Raw genomic sequence first — 6539 nt, 5'->3', positions numbered from 1 at the left:
ATATATATATCCATTAAAACAGTTCCCAAGCCCAGGAGAGCCCAAACTCAGCTTCACAGAACTTCCAAGACTCAGGATGATGAGGGCCAGACTTCTAAGGAGTTGTTTTGGAATTTCCACTGCTCCTCAAATCCAGCTAAAACTGAGGTTGTATCCCCTGAGGTTTTATCTTCCCTTGCTTTAGAGAAAAGGAATTTTTAAAAAACTGATATCATACTAAAAGGGCAACTGAAAAAAACAGTAAGTTTCATTTAACAAATACTTATTGAACCCCTATTGAAATACTAGGTAAAGAAACATCCTCAGAGATGTTTCACTTCAGTAGGGTATTTTTGAACACATTTGATTACCAACAGCTTATCTCTTTGATCCTTACAATCAAAACCAATTTCAATGGGATCAAAAACTTTCTAAAAGAAATGAAGTGTGTCAAGAAGTGATCTTTTGAAGTAGGGAAAACACAAACTCAGTCCAGCTATCCTGAATAACAAAGAATTTATTTAATGACTTCTATAGATCCCACAGAGCACAAGAGCCCATGATAGCTCTGGTCTTGTCTCTAAGATCGCACACTTCCCAGCAAGAGTTTTCTGTATTCTTTCTTTGTGGACCACTGTATCCGCTCACCGAATCATGCAGAGGAAAACAGGCTCAGCCTCAAGGATCATTCCCTGACACATGGCCACTCCTGACAATCAGCCCCGAGTCCCTTCAGAGCCACCAGCAGGCAGATTGGCCTTTCTGCCCACTGTGCTGCTCACTCTGGGCCAGTCCACCCTTCACCCATGAGCAGGGGCCAGCACAGCACCGAAGTGTGGTGAACTGCTTGTGGGGAGGTGGTTTGGGTGATTCTTTGGGAAAGGCCCATACAGGGCTGCTAACCCACTGATACTGCCACAAGAGGTAGATGCCTCATTTCACACATCAACACCATAAAGTGAACCGTGTATGAAGAGAAAAATACAAAATTAAAACAGAAAGAAAAGACAAAGACCCTGTGTAACATGCAAACAAAGGAATGGTGATTCTACATAATGCAGTGAGAATAATTTATGAACTAGGGATGGTTTACTTTTACTTGCTGAGGTTAATCCCTACTAAGAGCAAACTCATGAAACAGCTGCTTTGGCCTTTTAAAAATATCCTTAAATTCAATTTTAGGGTTTTCTTTTTAAATTTAATATATGGTATGCAAGAATACTTACATAGAGCCAGTTTACAACTATAAAAAAGCACACTTAAAAGGAATCTCACGTCTCTCTCTATGCCTGGCATCCCACTGCCACCACTGCCCCAGCTATCATTTTTATTGGCATCTGACTTATCCTGCCAGTCTCTTGTGAAAAGGGGCAAGTTACACACACATTTTTTATTACCCCATGTTTTCGAGGGAGACAGTGCCACTGAGCTAAATCCCCAGCCCCCAAAGTGTCTAAATCTTACTTTTTTCTCCATAGAATTCTATGTTCTGAAGTATATTTGACTTCAGAAAGCCAATATACATCATTAGTACACAGAGTTCACCACCCGTGCCTGCAGAGGGCTCTGCTGTGTGAGTGACTTCAGATCTGTAGAGGCATCTCTTTAGATACAACCCTATAAAAAGAGTTCTGGGATACTGCAAAGTTCCCTTGGCAGAGGTAGTGACATTTGCCAAGCTACCAGTGATGCTGGCCAGGGACTAATTCTCTACAGTCCCGTCACACTATAAAACATCTGGGTTTTTGCCAATCTGACAAGACAACATTGGTATTTTAGAGCAACTGTAATCATTATTGCTTGAGTGGGGTTGGTCATCTTTCTTATAGCACCATTTACCTTTTTCAATCTTTAAAATTTATGAGATCATAGATTCACATGCAGTTGTTAAGAAGCAACAGAGGGCTGAGGGTGCAGCTCAGTGGTAGAGCACTTGCTGAGTATTCATGAGGCCCTGGGTTCGATTCCTGGCACCACAAAATAAAATAATATAAGGACATTTTGTATACACTTTATGTAGTCCTCCTCCCCATGATGACATGCTGCAAAATTGTGGTCTAATGTCATTGTCATTGATACAGTCTAGATGTAGAACAGTTCCTTTTTATGTGGCATTTTATGTCAACTGAAGATGAGATAAGTGTATTACTCCTCCCATGATTTTCCAAAAATAAATAAATGTAAAAACTGACCCAAGAAAAATAGGCTTTCTGCACTTAATAAGTAGAAAAGAGTGCCGGGTGTGGTGCCACATACCTGTAATCCCAGCACTCAGGAGGTTGAGGCAGGAGGATCGCTGTGAGTTCGAGACCAGCCTGGGTTACATGGTGAGTTCCAGGACAGTCTCCACCATAGTGAGACCCTGTCTCAAAAAAACCAAAAATAAAATAAAATAAAATAAAATAAAAAATAAGTAGAAAAGAGCAGTTCAACAGGCAGTTGCCTTTTAACCATGTCTGTTCTAGAAAGAGCACCAAAACCAAGCCATGACACATCTTACCCAACTCCCTTTGACAAGAACTGGGGAGGTCTCACCCCCTACACCGCCTACACCCCCTACAGGGACTCGGAATTTCTCTACTTTTTATGTCACCTGGCCAAAATTCTTGTCCATTTTCCCATCAAGTTTCCAAGTCAAGTACAAAATATTTTGAGGACAAAGGGATTTGGCTCTGTTGAAATCCTTGGCAAGTACTTGGTTCCAAATAGTTGGGTGTAGGCTACTGGAAGAAAAACTGTGCCTCATTCACCCCCACACCCACAGAGCACAGCACAGTTCCTACATAGTAGGCTGTTAATAAATGCTAAAAATAAAAAATTGGGATTAGAGAGTCAAGAGAACAGGTTTCTAGTTTACTCAACAAGCTGAAAGATTGCATGACCAGTGTATCCCAAACAACACTCACACAACATTAAGGGAAAAGCAAGTAACAAAGAGGAAACCAGGTTATCTGGTTTCTCTACCTGAACAAAAGCACTTGGGATTTCATGAAGACTACAGGAAAATTAAGTCACTATTTTTCTGATTCCTATAAAGATAGTGTAAGAGGGAGAGAAAAGCAGATGGAGGGGCAGATGAGAGGGAAAACTGTGTCAAACAATGTTAGAATAATCCCTGGAAACTGGATACATATAAACACTACCTCAGAAGTCAGTTATTTTCCAGAGGTAAATAAACACTTTCCCTCTGATAAGCTATAAACAGGTGGGTGGTTTCAGCACCCATTTTGAGACTCTTCTATCAAAATAGTAACACATGGGAAGGATGACTTTACTTCTTATGTTTTAAAATTAAATAAGTTATAGATTTCAAAAATGTCAATCTCTGGGGCTGGTGATTTAGCTCAGCGGTTCGGTGGCCTGCCTTGCAAGCGCAAGGACCCGAGTTCAATCCCCAGTACCAAAAAATAAAAAAAAAATAAATAAATAAAATAAAAATGCCAATCTCTCAGTCTTAGCCTAATAAAAAAAATTTTTAGTATGTTGAATGTAAGAATCCAGCTCTCTAGTCAGGTGTATTTGTAGCTGTCAACAGACTTTCATGATGGTCTTTAGTCAAGACATTGATCCTAATTAACAAAACCCAACAGGTATGAGGTGTGTGTGTTAATGGAATAGTAATTTAGAATGTGTGAACTTATTAATTGCAAATTATGCTCCTTCAATGCTAGCAATACAAAAATGAGTTAGAATCCACTATTCTTAGAGAGGTAAGTCTTTAGGAGGAAAGAAAACCCAACAATCATATAAACTGAACTATGTAAGCCATGCTTTCATAAGATTTTTGTATGTTAGGGCAAGAGGTGTAAGTAATAAATTTTCCTTAAATTGGCCAGGAAAGGCTTCCAGAGGAGCTCACTGGGTGAAGAAGAGGGTGTGTGAAGGCAAGCGTAGGACACAGGTCCCTGGAGGTGGTGAGAGAATGAAGGGAAAGGCGGGAACAAGAGGCGAGTCCTGGGGCAGACAGAAGTCAGATCATTACGGTCTGGTGTGCAGAGCAGAAATACTCAGACATTATCTGTAGGCAATGGGGAGCCAGTGGAAGACTTTAAGCAAGGTATTGCTTTAAAAGACACCATTTTTAGCCAGACATAGTGATGCATGCCTGTAATTCAGCACTCTGGGAGGATGAGGCAGGATTGCAAGTTTAAGCCTACCCTGGGAAATTTAGTGACTTAGAACCTGTTTCAAAAGGTCCTTTAAAAGGGTGGTGGAGTGGGCAGGAATGCAGCTCCCTGTGAAGGATATGGGTTCAATCCCCAGTTGGGGGATTGAGACAGAGACACACCCAATTTCTGTTGAAACCTAGAAGGTGGATTCAAAGAAAAAGCCTTGCATAATAGAGAGGACCTGGCCAATCCAGGCAGTTTTAGAGGCAACAAGAGACCAGATGGGTTGGAGAAGTGAAGCAGAGTTAATGCTGACTGTACAGAGGGAAAAATTCAGAGGAATGACTTATGAATTTGTCCTATGGGTTACTAAGTGGACAGGGAAACAGGGAGGCAGACTAGGCTTTGAAGGGGAGCATGATAAATCTAGCTCAGGATAAAGTTAAGTTTGGGGTTTCTGTGAACTAATAGGTAGGGGTAACCAATAAATTGATAAAATGGGTCAGGAATTAAAAAGAGATCTGAGCTCAAGGTTTAAGCTTGGGAGTCGGGAGTAGGGGTGGTCCCCTGCAGCCAACGCATTGAAGTATGACAGATCACCTTCTGCATTGGCTGTGAACTTGGTTAAATACGGTAAACCCAGTTCCTCATCAATACCAATCACATTTTAATTGTGTAAGAGCCCCATGAGGACAGTGACTGCTCCCTGGGCAGCAGAGATTAGGAGCATGTTTATTGTCACAGGATGCTCTACTGGACATTGTCAGAAAGTGTTGGTCAAAAGATGGGATGTGCCGGGCGTGGTGGCTCATGCCTGTAATCCCAGTATTCAGGAGGCTGAGGCAGGAGGATCACTGTGAGTTTGAGACCAGCCTGGGCTTCATGGTGAGATCCAGGTCAGTCTCAACTACATAGTGAGACCCTGTCTCAAAAAAAAAAAAAAAAAAGATGGGGATGTGGTGGGGTGGAAAGAACAGAGGGGAAGGAAGATAGACCTTCCAAGAAAACTGAGAATGGGGGAAAAGATAAGCCTAAAAGAAGCAGAAGCTCAGGCACACAAGGACATTTAATTTCTTCAGCTGTGACACAGAGGGGCAGTGAGTAACTAGATACCTCCTATGTACTAAGTACTGTAAAATAGGCTTTCCATGTTATCTTCCTACAGTCCTCCGTCCTCTGAGGATACAGCCTCATCATGATCTATTGCTGAAATTTCTACTGTACATCTTTGCCGGTTCTGTTCACATAACTACATATAATCACTGACTGTCCTAATATTATTAAAGAATGCAGTATCAGCTGGGCATGGTGGTACACACCTGTCAATCATAGCACTCAGAAGGCTGAGGAAGAAGGATCACTGCAAGTTCAGGGCCAGCCTGGGCTACATAGAGTTCAAGTTCAGTCTGGACTACATAGTGAGACCCTGCTTCAAAAAAACAAAAACAAAACAACACACATGCACACAAATAAGAATTCAGTTATCATTCTTTAAATATGATTCAGAACAACCTGTATGAGAAAGGTTTTTAATGTAAAAATAGAAACTGCTCAGTTGCCCAAGCACTGTACTAGTGTCCTGTCCTGGTTAGCTTATCTAACCATGCCAATGACTGGCCAGTAGGTACTATTATTCTCAATTCAGGAAGCAGGGACCTGAGGACCACACAGCATTAGAAATGTACTAATGACAGGGATACCTGAGCCCCAAATCAGGTCAGTCTGATTTCAAAGTCTTTTCTTACAACTTTCACCATCCAAAGAGCCCTCCTAAAAGTTTACTGCACATTGTTAAGCTTCTTAGCTATAGATTATTTCAAATATCGTTCTGAAGAGTGTTTACAGCTGAGAAATATTATGTGCACAGAGAAAAGATGCTCCCATAAAGGTGCACAACAAACCAACACTGCATTCGTGAAAGAGAAAAATTAGTGTTCACAAAGTTCCTAAGCAAGCGTCTCATTAGACGGCATGGGGTTCTTCAGGGGTTTCTGCCCCACATTGCACACAGAAGACCTCAAGGTCTGATACAAGATCTTTCAGAGCACATATTTAAACTGATCAAACTGGAAAGATTATATTAGCAATTGAATTCGAGTACCTCAACATAAGAATGTGCTGATCCAAATTTTATATTTTAAACCGTGTACTATATTTTAATTGTAGCATAGTCAAACAATGTTATTTTTTTCTCCAAGTATTTAAATCAAGAGGACATTTCTTAAGACTAGTCTTTCCTAAATAAAACCACTTGATGCATATGTCTACATAAACGAGTTTAAAGATAGCACCCCAAATATGTATGTATATGGCTCTGAAACTGAGATAACCCATTTCATCAGAGGGACACATTAATATCACAGGTGGGAACCTAGGGCAGACTAACCTAATTAGATTTTATGATTTTAAATGATTTAAGTGATTAAATGCTTATGATTTAATGACTGCCTT

Source organism: Fukomys damarensis, unplaced genomic scaffold (genome assembly GCF_012274545.1).
Source record: "Fukomys damarensis isolate Sample0158 unplaced genomic scaffold, DMR_v1.0_HiC HiC_scaffold_30, whole genome shotgun sequence".
Taxonomy (NCBI): domain Eukaryota; kingdom Metazoa; phylum Chordata; class Mammalia; order Rodentia; family Bathyergidae; genus Fukomys; species Fukomys damarensis.
This window is presented reverse-complemented; position numbering follows the sequence as displayed.